The following is a 12470-nucleotide window of genomic DNA, read 5'->3' as shown; positions in this document are numbered from 1 at the left end:
GGCATAACTCTGTAAGAAACATTTTTCCAGACATGACAAAAGACAGCCAAACTAGATCTGGGGCTGTTAAATATCCAAAGTAGATAGAAACTACACTGAGCCATGCTGGGCACTTTCTGGCCATAAAGCTAATTTCAACTTTCCTGAAACAGATGCCCAGCTGAGCTTCCAGCTGTGCCAGGTTCCTCAGGGGGAGGGTGTGGGGCAATGATGCAGGAGTAATGCAAAGTTCTACTTGGAAAATAAAGAAGGGTTTCCAGGGCTAAGTCACCACAGCCATGACAGCTTCTCCCCACTGAATCTCCCCAGTACTCAGGCATTCCAGGACCCACTGGCCCTTTCCTCAAGGAAATCTCTTGTCCTTAAGGGAACTCCCAAGCTCTGTGCTGCACAGAGCATTTTAGAAGCCAGTGAGATAAGCAGTCCTCATTTATAAGCCGTTCTCAAAATACCTCTCACTTACCTGTTTGCACGTCACTTTTCTTCACCAGACCAAGTGACCTGGCAGAAAATAAGTGTGGTGGACTGCAAAACTGGTTATAAGTATCCCCACCACTACCACCCAAGTGGTGGAGTCTGATTCTCCAGTCCTGAAATGGGTTGACCATGTGACTCACTTTGGCCAAGAGGACATTGGCTAACAGGGAGGGAGGAAGGGAGTCAACAGAGACTTGAATGTGATGGTGCACCGGGGCTTGCTCTCTTGCTGTGCTTAGAACCCTGAGACCAGCATGTGGACAAGACCAGAGCAGCCGTTGAAGGATGAGAAACTAGGGAAAGGAGAACCAGGAAGCCTCAGCCACTGGCCAGTCAATCCTCAGACATGTATGACTGAGACCAGCTGGTTTCCAGCCACCTGCCAGCTGACCACAGACACGTGGGAGGCCACAGTAGAGATTGGCTAATACAGCTAAGCCCCCAAAACCTCCCAGCTGAGACACAAAGTCATGAGCTTAATAAAATGACAACTGTTTAAGCCTCTACTTTTTGGAATAGTTTGTTACCCAGCAAATGCTAACTGACACAAGGAGGTAAATTATTAAGGGAGAGGCTTTGGATTCAAAAATCCCTGGGTTCAAATCCCAACTTTTCCTCTAATGAGGTGTGTGGCTCTGGACAACTAATTTAATTTCTCTGACTCTCGGTTTCTTCATCTGTAAAAGTGGAAAAATAAACCTAGCTATATCCTGGGTTCTTCTAAAGAATCAGTGAGAAATGTGGGAAACACTGTATTTGTTATATGGTTTGATGATGATGATGATGTTGCTTTGAACTGAGCTCTATGTTAGAACAGATCTATTGCCAGTTGCCAGAGATAAAGAAATGAATGTAACAAGATATTGGCCTGAGCAAGGAGTCAAGGACCATCTACAGACAAGAATTGCCTGTGAAACCACTATCTGAGGTTGCACAGGGTTTGTCATTCCCAGAAAACATCACTAAATCTCCAGTTCTCAGGTTTTTAGGGAGAGGAGGGCAGGAAGCAATCAAATGGGAACAGGAGAATCCTATTTCTACGGAATAGCATCTGAGAGAGTGGGGTGGAGCACTGGCTTTAGATAGAAGTGTCCAGGAGGAAGCCCCACTGGCCTTCAGGATCCTTATGAAATAGAAATAAGAACCAAGCATCCAGGAGCAGCTTGATGTAATGGGAACAACACAAATTCTGGAATCAGAAAGACTAGTTCAAATTCCAAATGGGTCTTGGTTTGCTTATCTCTAAATTGGGATTAGAGCTCCAGTATGACTCATATGTTGTTTCCTATGGTGATTGTGAGAGTTTAACAAAATGCTAATATAAAATGCCTCACATAGGGGGAGAGGACAAGATGGCGGAGGAGTAGGGGGACACGCTCGCCCTCTCCCACAAACACAACAAAAAAAGCACATCTACAGAATAAATGACTCGCACAGAACAGCAACCAATCGCTGGGAGAGGAACCTAAACTCCAATAACGGCAAGAAGTTCGTGACATTACGGGGCAGAACGGGAGAAAAGAGGAGAGTGAGAGAAGGTGAATCTGAGCGGGACGGGCGCTCCCGAAAGGGAACTGCGGAGGAGAAAGGGATCCCGCAGCCTGGAAAGTCACCTACACGGGGGAAAGATCAAACGAACTGGAGGAATCTCCAGATGCAGAAAAGAATGTAGCAGTTAGTTGGAATACGGAAAAGCCGATCAAGAACCGAACGGACCATCTGAACTACGGGCACAGTCACCAAAAATTGAGACGCCTGGGTGGGGGCTGGGCACCGAGTCCTCGGCTCCAGAGGTTAGTCCCTGGGAAAGGGCCGGGGGACGCCTGGGTGGGGGCTGGGCACCGAGACCTAGGCTCCAGAGGATAGTCCCCGGGCTGGGGGGCGGGGCAGAGCGGAAACTGCTTGGGAGGTCTAGAAACCATTTGACGGGGCAGAGACTGCCTGGGAGACTAGAAAACAAAGCTGTCGCAGAGGAAGGGAGCAATACTCTAGGGGCGGGGAAGTGGAAAGCCGCATCAGAGGGAACCTGGGAGAAGAGCCTGGTCTGCGCCCGTGCTGGGGAGGGGAGAGAAGAAAGGGTGGGTCCCCATAGAATACTCCCCACGCCACAGCAAGCTTACAGGCCCGCTAGCTAGCTGAAAGCTGTGCTTCCCAGTGCATCCCCTCCCCCAACCCCCACCACACTCTACGCTCTCACCGAACCTGGGGCTGCCTGCCATCCAGGAGGGCTGGCCTCAACAATTGCCTGAAGCCTACCACCACAGGGGCTGTCCCTGCACAGGCCTGCTTGCCCTTTGGAGGGGCTACACTTCTGCAGAGCAGCACCAAACACCACCAGCCCCCGAGAAAAGGCCTACAGCCCAGAAAAGCTAGAACAAGCCTAGCCAGGCCATGAATAGATCTGCCTAATTCTCGGACAGTTTTTCTGAGTCAGGCTGCCCCGGGGAGGAGCCTCTTGGATTTCCAACGGCCCTGCTACCCGCCCAAGCCCCCAGGGGGTGCCCTAGAGGATCAGCTGCATAGGACTGCCAGCTCCAGGCAGGACCCCCTACAGCCCAGAAAAGCTGCAACAAGCCTGGCCGAGTCGGGAAAAGATCTCAGACGGTCTTCCTGAGTCAGGCTGCCCTGGGGAGGTGCCTCTTGGGTTTCCAGTGGCCCTGCTACCTGCCCAAGACCCCAGGGGGTGCCAAGACCTGGTGGACCAGCTGCATAGGTCTGCCAGCTCCAGGCAGGACCCCCTGCAACCCAGAAAAGCTGCAACAAGCCTGGTTGAGTCGGGAAAAGATCTCAGACGGTCTTTCTGAGTCGGGCTGCCCTGGAGAGGAGTCTCTTGGGTTTCCAGTGGCCCTGCTACCTGCCCAAGCCCCCAGGGGGTGCCACACTCCCATGGAATAGCTGCTCAGCACCACCAGCCCCCTGGAAGAGCCCTTACAGCCCATAAAAGCTGCAACAAGCTTGGCCAAACTGTGAAAAGATCCGCCTACATTCTCAGGCTGTCCTTCTGAGTTGGGCTGCCCTAGGGAAGAGCCTCTTAGGTTCTCAGTGACCCAGATAGCTGCTCCAGCCCCCAGGGGGTGCTGCACTCCTGAGGAACAGCTGCCCAACACCGCCAACCCCCTGCAAGAACCCCACAGCCTAAAAACACCAGAGCAAGCTCTGCATGACCAAGTGAAATCTGCTACCATCGTGGTGTGGACCTCCCAGTCCTGTCTGCCCTCAGGAAGTCCTCCTTTGCTTCAAAGAAACACTGTTAGCCCCATCAACACTCCAGAAAAGCCACACTGCCTCAAAAAAGATTGACCAACAGGGAGTTCCCATCGTGGCGCAGTGATTAACGAATCCAACTAGGAACCATGAGGTTGCGGGTTCAGTCCCTGCCCTTGCTCGGTGGGTTAACGATCCGGCGTTGCCGTGAGCTGTGGTGTAAGTTGCAGATGTGGCTCGGATCCCGCGTTGCTGTGGCTCTGGCATAGGCCAGTGGCTACAGCTCTGATTCGACCCCTAGCCTGGGAACCTCCATATGCCGCGGGAGCGGCCCAAAGAAATAGAAAAAAAAAAAAAAGATTGACCAACAACGCCAGCCCTCAGGAAATATTCCTCGGCAGTGACAAGGCAAACACTGCCCGATAACAGAGAGTACAACTCCCTCAGGAGAAAGAAAACACCAAGCAAGATGAAGAAGCTGAGAAACCACCCCCAGTCAAACCAACAGGAGAACTCACCTAAAACAGTCAACAATGAAACAGATCTCTGCAGTCAGACAGACCTGGAGTTCAAAAGAGAAATAGTGAAAATACTGAAGGAATTAAGAGAAGATATGAACAGTAATGCAGATACCCTCAGAAAGGAACTAGAAAATATAAGGAGCCAAGAAGAACTAGAACATTCATTTGCAGAGATGCAAACGGAACTAAGGGCAGTAAAAACCAGAATGAATAATGCAGAAGAACGAATCAGTGATATGGAAGATAGAATAATGGAAATCACTCAATCCAGTCAACAGACAGAAAACCAAATCAAAAAACTGGAAAGCAATATAAGAGACCTATGGCATAATATAAAGCGGGCCAATCTACGCATAATAGGAATTCCAGAAGGAGTAGAAAAAGATAAGGGGATGGAAAATATATTTGGAGAAATTATCGCTGGAAACTTCCCAAATCTAAAGGATACTGGGTTCAAGATACAAGAAGCACAGAGGGCCCCAAACAAACTGAACCCAAATAGACCCACACCAAGACACATCATAATAAAAATGGCAAAAGTTAGTGATAAAGAGAGGATCCTAAAGGCAGCAAGAGAAAAACAGAATGTTACCTACAAGGGAACCCCATAAGAATATCAGCCGATTTCTCTACAGAAACACTATAGGCCAGGACAGAATGGCAAGAGATATTTAAAGTGCTAAAAGGAAAAAATATGCAACCTAGAATACTCTATCCAGCAAGAATATCATTTAAAATAGAAGGGGAAATAAAAATTTTTTCCAACAAACAAAAACTTAAAGAATACTGCAACACAAAACCCAGGTTAAAGGAAATATTGAAAGGGTTTCTCTAAACCAAAAAGAAAGGAAGGAAAGGGAAGAAAAAAGAGAAGAAGAAAAAAAAAAGAAGAGGAAGAACTAGGACTGAGGAAACCACAATCAGAGAGCAGTCACTCAAATAAGCCAGCATACAGATTTAATCATGAACATGCTTCAAACAAAATAAAATTAAAAAGAAAAAAATAAAAAAGAGTCATCAAAACCATAAAATGTGGGCAAGGGATGTTAGGAAGTAAATAACCCTTTTTGTGTGTTTCTTTGTATGTTTCTCATCTTAATTTTAATATAGTAATGAAGTGTTTGAACTTACAGGACCATCAGGCTAAAACACACAATTATGGGAAGGAGTTAGCATACTTAAAAAACAGGGCAACCACAAGCCAAAACCAACTGTTGCATTTGCAAAAAATGAAAAAAAAAATACACTCAATCAGATAATAACAGGAGACCATCCAACCAAAAAAAAAAAAAAAACAAAGGAAGAATGGAGAACCATAGAATCAACTGGAACACAAGGTTCAAATGGCAATAAATAATCATCTATCAATTATCACCTTAAATGTCAATGGACTGAATGCCCCAATCAAAAGGCACAGAGTGGCTGAGTGGATAAAAAGGCAAAAACCTTCAATATGCTGCCTACAAGAAACTCACCTTAGGACAAAAGATGCATGTAGATTGAAAGTGAAAGGGTGGAGAAAAATATTTCAAGCCAATAGACATGACAGAAAAGCAGGAGTTGCAACGCTCATATCAGACAAAATAGACTTTAAAACAAAAGACATAAAGAAAGACACAGAAGGACACTACTTAATGATTAAGGGATCCATCCAAGGAGAGGATGTTACTATCGTCAACATATATGCCCCAAATATAGGAGCACCCAGATACATACAACAAATATTAACAGACTTAAAGGGAGATATTGATGAGAATACAATCATAGTAGGAGACTTTAATACCCCCTCACATCAATGGACAGATCCTCTAGACAGAAAACCAATAAAGCAACAGAGATCCTAAAGGAAACAATAGAAAAGTTAGACTTCATTGATATCTTCAGGACACTACATCCAAAAAAAGCAGAATACACATTCTTCTCAAATGCTCATGGAACATTCTCAAGAATCGACCACATATTGGGACACAAAGCTAATCTCAATAAATTTAGGAGCATAGAAATTATCTCAAGCATAGAAATTATCTCTGACCACAATGCCATGAAATTAGAAACCAACCATGGGAAAAGGAAAGAGAAAAAACCTACTGCATGGAGATGAAACAACATGCTACTAAAAAACCAATGGGTCAATGAGGAAATCAAGAAGGAAATTAAAAACTACCTTGAAACAAATGATAATGAAGACACAACTTCTCAAAATCTATGGGATGCTGCAAAAGCAGTGCTCAGAGGGAAATTTATAGCAATACAGGCCTTTCTCAAAAAAGAAGAAAGATCCCAAATGGACAACTTAACCCTCCACCTAAATGAATTAGAAAAAGAAGAACAAAAAAGGCCTAAAGTCAGCAGAAGGAAGGAAATGATAAAGATCAAAGAAGAAATCAATAAAATAGAGACTCAAAAAACAATAGAGAAAATTAATAAAACCAAGAGCTGGTTCTTTGAAAAGGTAAACAAAATTGACAAACCCCTGGCCAGACTCACTAAAAAGAGGAGAGAAAGAACCCAAATAACCAAAATTATAAATGAAAAAGGAGAAATCACAACGGATACAGCAGAAATACAAAAAACCATAAGAGAATACTATGAACAACTATATGGCAACAAGTTTGACAATCTGGAAGAAATGGACAATTTTCTAGAATCTTACAGCCTGCCAAAACTGAATCAAGTAGAAACAGACCAACTGAACAGACCGATCACTAGAAATGAAATTGAAGAGGTCATAAAATCACTCCCTACAAATAAAAGTCCAGGACCAGATGGCTTCACAGGCGAATTCTATCAAACATATAAAGAGGAATTGGTGCCCATCCTCCTTAAACTCTTTCAAAAGGTTGAAGAAGAAGGAATACTCCCAAAGACATTCTATGATGCCACCATCACCCTCATTCCAAAACCAGACAGAGATACCACCAAAAAAGAAAACTATCGGCCAATATCATTGATGACTATAGATGCAAAAATTCTCAACAAAATCTTAGCCAACCAAATCCAACAACATATCAAAAAAATTATACACCATGACCAGGTGGGGTTCATCCCAGGTTCACAAGGATGGTTCAACATATGCAAATCAATCAGCATCATACACCACATTAACAAAAAAAAAAGTCAAAAATCATATGATCATCTCAATAGACGCAGAAAAAGCATTTGACAAAGTCCAACATCCATTCATGATCAAGACCCTCGCCAAAGTGGGTATAGAGGGAACATTCCTGAAGATAATCAAAGCCATTTATGAGAAACCCACAGCAAATATAATCCTCAATGGGGAAAAACTGAAAGCCTTCTCACTCAAATCTGGAACAAGACAGGGATGCCCTCTCTCACCACTGCTCTTCAACAGAGTTTTGGAAGTCCTAGCCACAGTGATTAGACAAACAAAAGAAATAAAAGGCATCCATATAGGAAGAGAAGAGACCAAACTGTCACTGTATGCAGATGACATGATACTATACATAGAAAACCCGAAGGACTCAACCCCAAAATTCCTTGAACTGATTAATAAATTCAGCAAAGTAGCAGGCTATAAGATTAACATTCAGAAGTCAGTTGCATTTCTCTATACCAGCAATGAAATATTAGAAAAGGAATACAAAAATATGATACCTTTTAAAATTGCACCTCACAAAATCAAATACCTCGGAATACACCTGACCAAGGAGGTAAAGGACCTATATGCCGAGAACTATAAAACTTTAATCAAAGAAATCAAAGAAGATGTAAAGAAATGGAAAGATATTCCATGTTCCTGGATTGGAAAAATCAATATTGTAAAAATGGCCATACTACCCAAAGCAATCTACAGATTCAATGCAATCCCTATCAAATTACCCAGGACATTTTTCACAGAACTAGAACAGACAATCCAAACATTTATAGGGAACCACAAAAGACCCAGAATCGCCAAAGCAATCCTGAGAAACAAAAACCAAGCAGGGGGCATAACTCTCCCAGACTTCAAGAAATACTACAAAGCCACAGTCATCAAAACAGTGTGGTACTGGTATCAAAACAGACAGACAGACCAATGGAACAGAATAAAGAACCCGGAAATAAACCCGGACACCTATGGTCCATTAATCTTTGACAAGGGAGGCAGGAACATCAAATGGGAAAAAGAAAGTCTATTCAGCAAGCGTTGCTGGGAAACCTGGACAGCTGCATGCAAAGCAATGAAACTAGAACACCCCCTCACACCATGCACAAACATAAACTCCAAATGGCTGAAAGACTTAAATATATGACAGGACACCATCAAACTCCTAGAAGAAAACATAGGCAAAACACTCTCTGACATCAACATCATGAATATTTTCTCAGGTCAGTCTCCCTAAGCAATAGAAATTAGAGCAAAAATAAACCCATGGGACCTCATCAAACTGAAAAGCTTTTGCACAGCAAAGAAAACCCAAAAGAAAACAAAAAGACAACTTACAGAATGGGAGAAAACAATTTCAAGTGATGCAACTGACCAGGGCTTAATCTCTAGAATATATAAACAACTTATACAACCCAGCAGCAAAAAAGCCAACCAATCAATGGAAAAATGGGCAAAAGACCTGAATAGACATTTCCCCAAAGAAGATATACAGATGGCCAGCAAACACATGAAAAAATGCTCAACATCGCTGGTTATAAGAGAAATGCAAATCAAAACTACCATGAGATACCACCTCACACCAGTCAGAATGGCCATCATTAATAAATCCACAGATAACAAGTGCTGGAGGGGGTGTGGAGAAAAGGGAACCCTCCTGCACTGCTGGTGGGAATGTAAACTGGTACAGCCACTATGGAGAACAGTTTGGAGATACCTTAGAAATCTATACATAGAACTTCCATATGACCCCGCAATCCCACTCTTGGGCATCTATCCAGACAAAACTCTCCTTAAAAGAGACACGTGCACCCGCATGTTCATTGCAGCACTATTCACAATAGCCAGGACGTGGAAACAACCCAAATGTCCATCGACAGAGGATTGGATTCGGAAGAGGTGGTATATATACACAATGGAATACTACTCAGCCATAAAAAAGAATGACATCATGCCATTTGCAGCAACATGGATGGAGCTAGAGAATCTCATCCTGAGTGAAATGAGCCAGAAAGACAAAGACAAGTACCATATGATATCACTTATAACTGGAATCTAATATCCAGCACAAATGAACATCTCCTTAGAAAAGAAAATCATGGACTTGGAGAAGAGACTTGTGGCTGCCTGATGGGAGGGGGAGGGAGTGGGAGGGATCGGGAGCTTGGGCTTATCAGACACAACTTAGAATAGATGTACAAGGAGATCCTGCTGAAGAGCATTGAGAACTTTGTCTAGATACTCATGTTGCAACAGAAGAAAGGGTGGGGAAAAAAATGTAATTGTAATGTATACATGTAAGGATAACCTGACCCCCTTGCGGTACAGTGGGAAAATAAAAAAATAAAATAAAATAAAATAAAAAATAAATAAATAAATAAAATGTGATCAACGTAATTTCTTTCCCCACTTCTTCCACATTCATAAAGCCACTTTGTCGTTCATCTCCTGACATAACTAGTGTTCTATAATCTGGTCATGCCGTGATATCTGAAGGCCAGCACACCGACCACAAATACTAATTTTGGTTTTGTGACCTTGACCAAGTCATTTGACTTCTCTGTTTATCAGCTTCTCACTGATGAAATGAGGATAATACTTCCTATCCCTGATGCAGTGCTCAAGGATAATGGGATGATTCATTCAATTTTAAAACCTAACCCAGGGCTTGATGACGCTGTATAGAAAATAAATAAAACACAAAAGGAAAGTCAAATGACTAATATTTAAAGTCCTGAGGCACTAATGCATAGTCAGTGACATTTCCATCACTGCCAATTCCTTTTTGTCTCTCTCTTTGTAATCCTAGACCCTCTCATGAAGAGATGCCTCCTTAGCCTGGCTTTGCTGTCTCTCTCTTTTCCTCTTTTTCCCCAACCCAAGCCTCCTCAACAGGGACAGAAAGCCAAAAGTGAGGGATGAATATGCAAGCAAGCAAACAGAGGTAGAAACAGGCCCAGGGAAATAACATATTAATAATTTATTGAGCACTGGCTCTGTGCTGGGCACTCTGCTATATACTTTAAATGTGTTGTTATCTAATCCCAACAATTCAATGGAGATACTACTTTAAACTTAGGAAGATTTGACACCTTGCCAAGGTCACAGGGTTCATAGTAATGGCAGAGTTGGGACTGAAATACAAACTGGCTGACCTCAAGCTCGCTAGAGTTTTACTCTTTAGAGTATAAGGTATATTCAAGATCAGTATGGCACTGTGGTTGAGACCATAAGTTCTGGAATCAGATGCCTGGTTGAAACCCAGATATCCCATTTCAGAATGACTCTGATCAATCACTTGGTAATACCTAAGATATATGATATATGGAGTTCCCTGGTGGCCTAGCAGGTGAAGGATCCAGTGTTGTCACTGCTGTGGGTCATGATGCTGCTGTGACATTGGTTTGATTCCTGGCCCAGGAACTTCCATGTAGTGAAGGCATGGCCAAAAAAAAAAATATATATATATATATACACACACACACACACACATATACACACACACATATACACACACACACATATACACACACACACATACACACACACACAAAGTATATGATATATGTATAGTGGATTATGTTATAGGTATACCTACCTATATTCTACTGCCACCAGTAGTATATATGATATGCTACATATAAAGTATACATACATACTAATAATATATTAGTATAGTAATATATAATTATATGTGTAATATACATTATATAGTAGATATTGTTTATGTATATTGTAGGTAGATATATAGGTAGATACGTGTGCATATGTGTCTATATGTATATATACATACATACATACATACATACATACACTTGCCAGAGTCCATGTGGAAAGTGATAGTATTGTCCCCACTATTCCCACTTTACTAATGGGACAATGAGATACAAGAGGTCAGGAAATTTGTCCAAGATTACATAGCTAGTAAATGGCAGAGGCAGGATTCAGAGTGTAGTTCCAGAGTCTATATACCCTTGACCACCACATCATTCAGCTTCCACTATATGTAGATGCTCCAGCTCCACTTTTGCCCTGGCTCCTCACCATGCCCTTGAGAGCCTTCTCCAGCCTTGCTGCCCACCAAAGTCTGGGGGGCACAAATCAAGTTGTCCCCAGAACTCTCACCACACTCTTTCCAGCCAGGGAAGCATTGGGAGCCCTGGAGCTCCTTCAGCCCAGCAAGCATTCTCCCAGACTGGAGCACAGATGCAAGAGATGCCATGTCTCTCCTCATGCAGATGGCATGCTCCCCATGACACGTTCTCCAAGGGCCCCTCTTTTGGCTTGAATGCTGTGGTGGAGAGAGAACACTCTTTCTAACCCACAATTTCCCTTCCTTCTGTAAGAGAAACTGCCGCCGCCGCTGCCGCCGTCGCCACCACCGCACTAAGTCCCTGGGGGTCTCTTTTATCAGCTCTTCTCCCAACTTCTGCAAAACTTTGCTTCTAATAGGACACTCTTGACCTTCAGAGGCTCGCCCTTGGGCACCAAGAGCTAAGCGGAAGTACAGAAACCTAGCTCCTTTGCCACCAGACAGGACAACATAACTGAGTGCCATGGGGATGAACCGGACCCTGGGACCCGAAATAGCGCCCTCCCTGCGTTCTCCTCCTCCCTGTTGCTCCTCTTTCTTCCATGCTGGTTCCTTCTTAATAAATTATTTGCACATGAATCTTTAGCTCAGGATCTGCTTCTGAAAGAACCCAACCTAAGAGATAATTCTTGTTTTATTTTGTCATAATGACTTTCTAGTCTCTTCTTAAATGCACTTACTAAAAATGACCAGAGTTGGTGGACATCTCCTAGCAAGTCTTGTGTAGATATGATTGACATTTTCCTAGCACAGGGTGTGAGCATTTATCAACCAACGTCCTCAGCTTCAGGGCCACAGCTGAAGCTCTAGAAAGAGCAGGACATCTTCTATTTAACACCCTGTTCTGTGATTTTCCCTCTCTGTGCTGTCCAGACTCTGTGATAAGAGCAAACCTCTTTCTTTTCTTCCTTTTATGCCTGTTTTAAAGTGAAACTTTCTCCTCAGTTCTGACATATTCACTGGGGCTCTTACGCTTCAGCTGCCATGGAGATGAGTTTGGCACCATTTGGAGAACTGACAGGCAGGAAAAATATTTATAAAACAAAAATCAAAACTAAGACACCTG

General features: G+C 43.2%; 1 pseudogene; it reads right to left on the bottom strand.

Moving 5' to 3' along the window:
• The window catches only part of LOC125124496 (endoplasmic reticulum mannosyl-oligosaccharide 1,2-alpha-mannosidase-like), a 31189-nt pseudogene extending 19320 nt beyond the window's left edge, over positions 1–11869 (bottom strand).
• Positions 11870–12470: the final 601 nt, after the last annotated feature.

This window comes from Phacochoerus africanus, chromosome 4, assembly GCF_016906955.1.
Source record: "Phacochoerus africanus isolate WHEZ1 chromosome 4, ROS_Pafr_v1, whole genome shotgun sequence".
Classification (NCBI taxonomy): Eukaryota; Metazoa; Chordata; class Mammalia; order Artiodactyla; family Suidae; genus Phacochoerus; species Phacochoerus africanus.
This window is presented reverse-complemented; position numbering and strand designations above follow the sequence as displayed.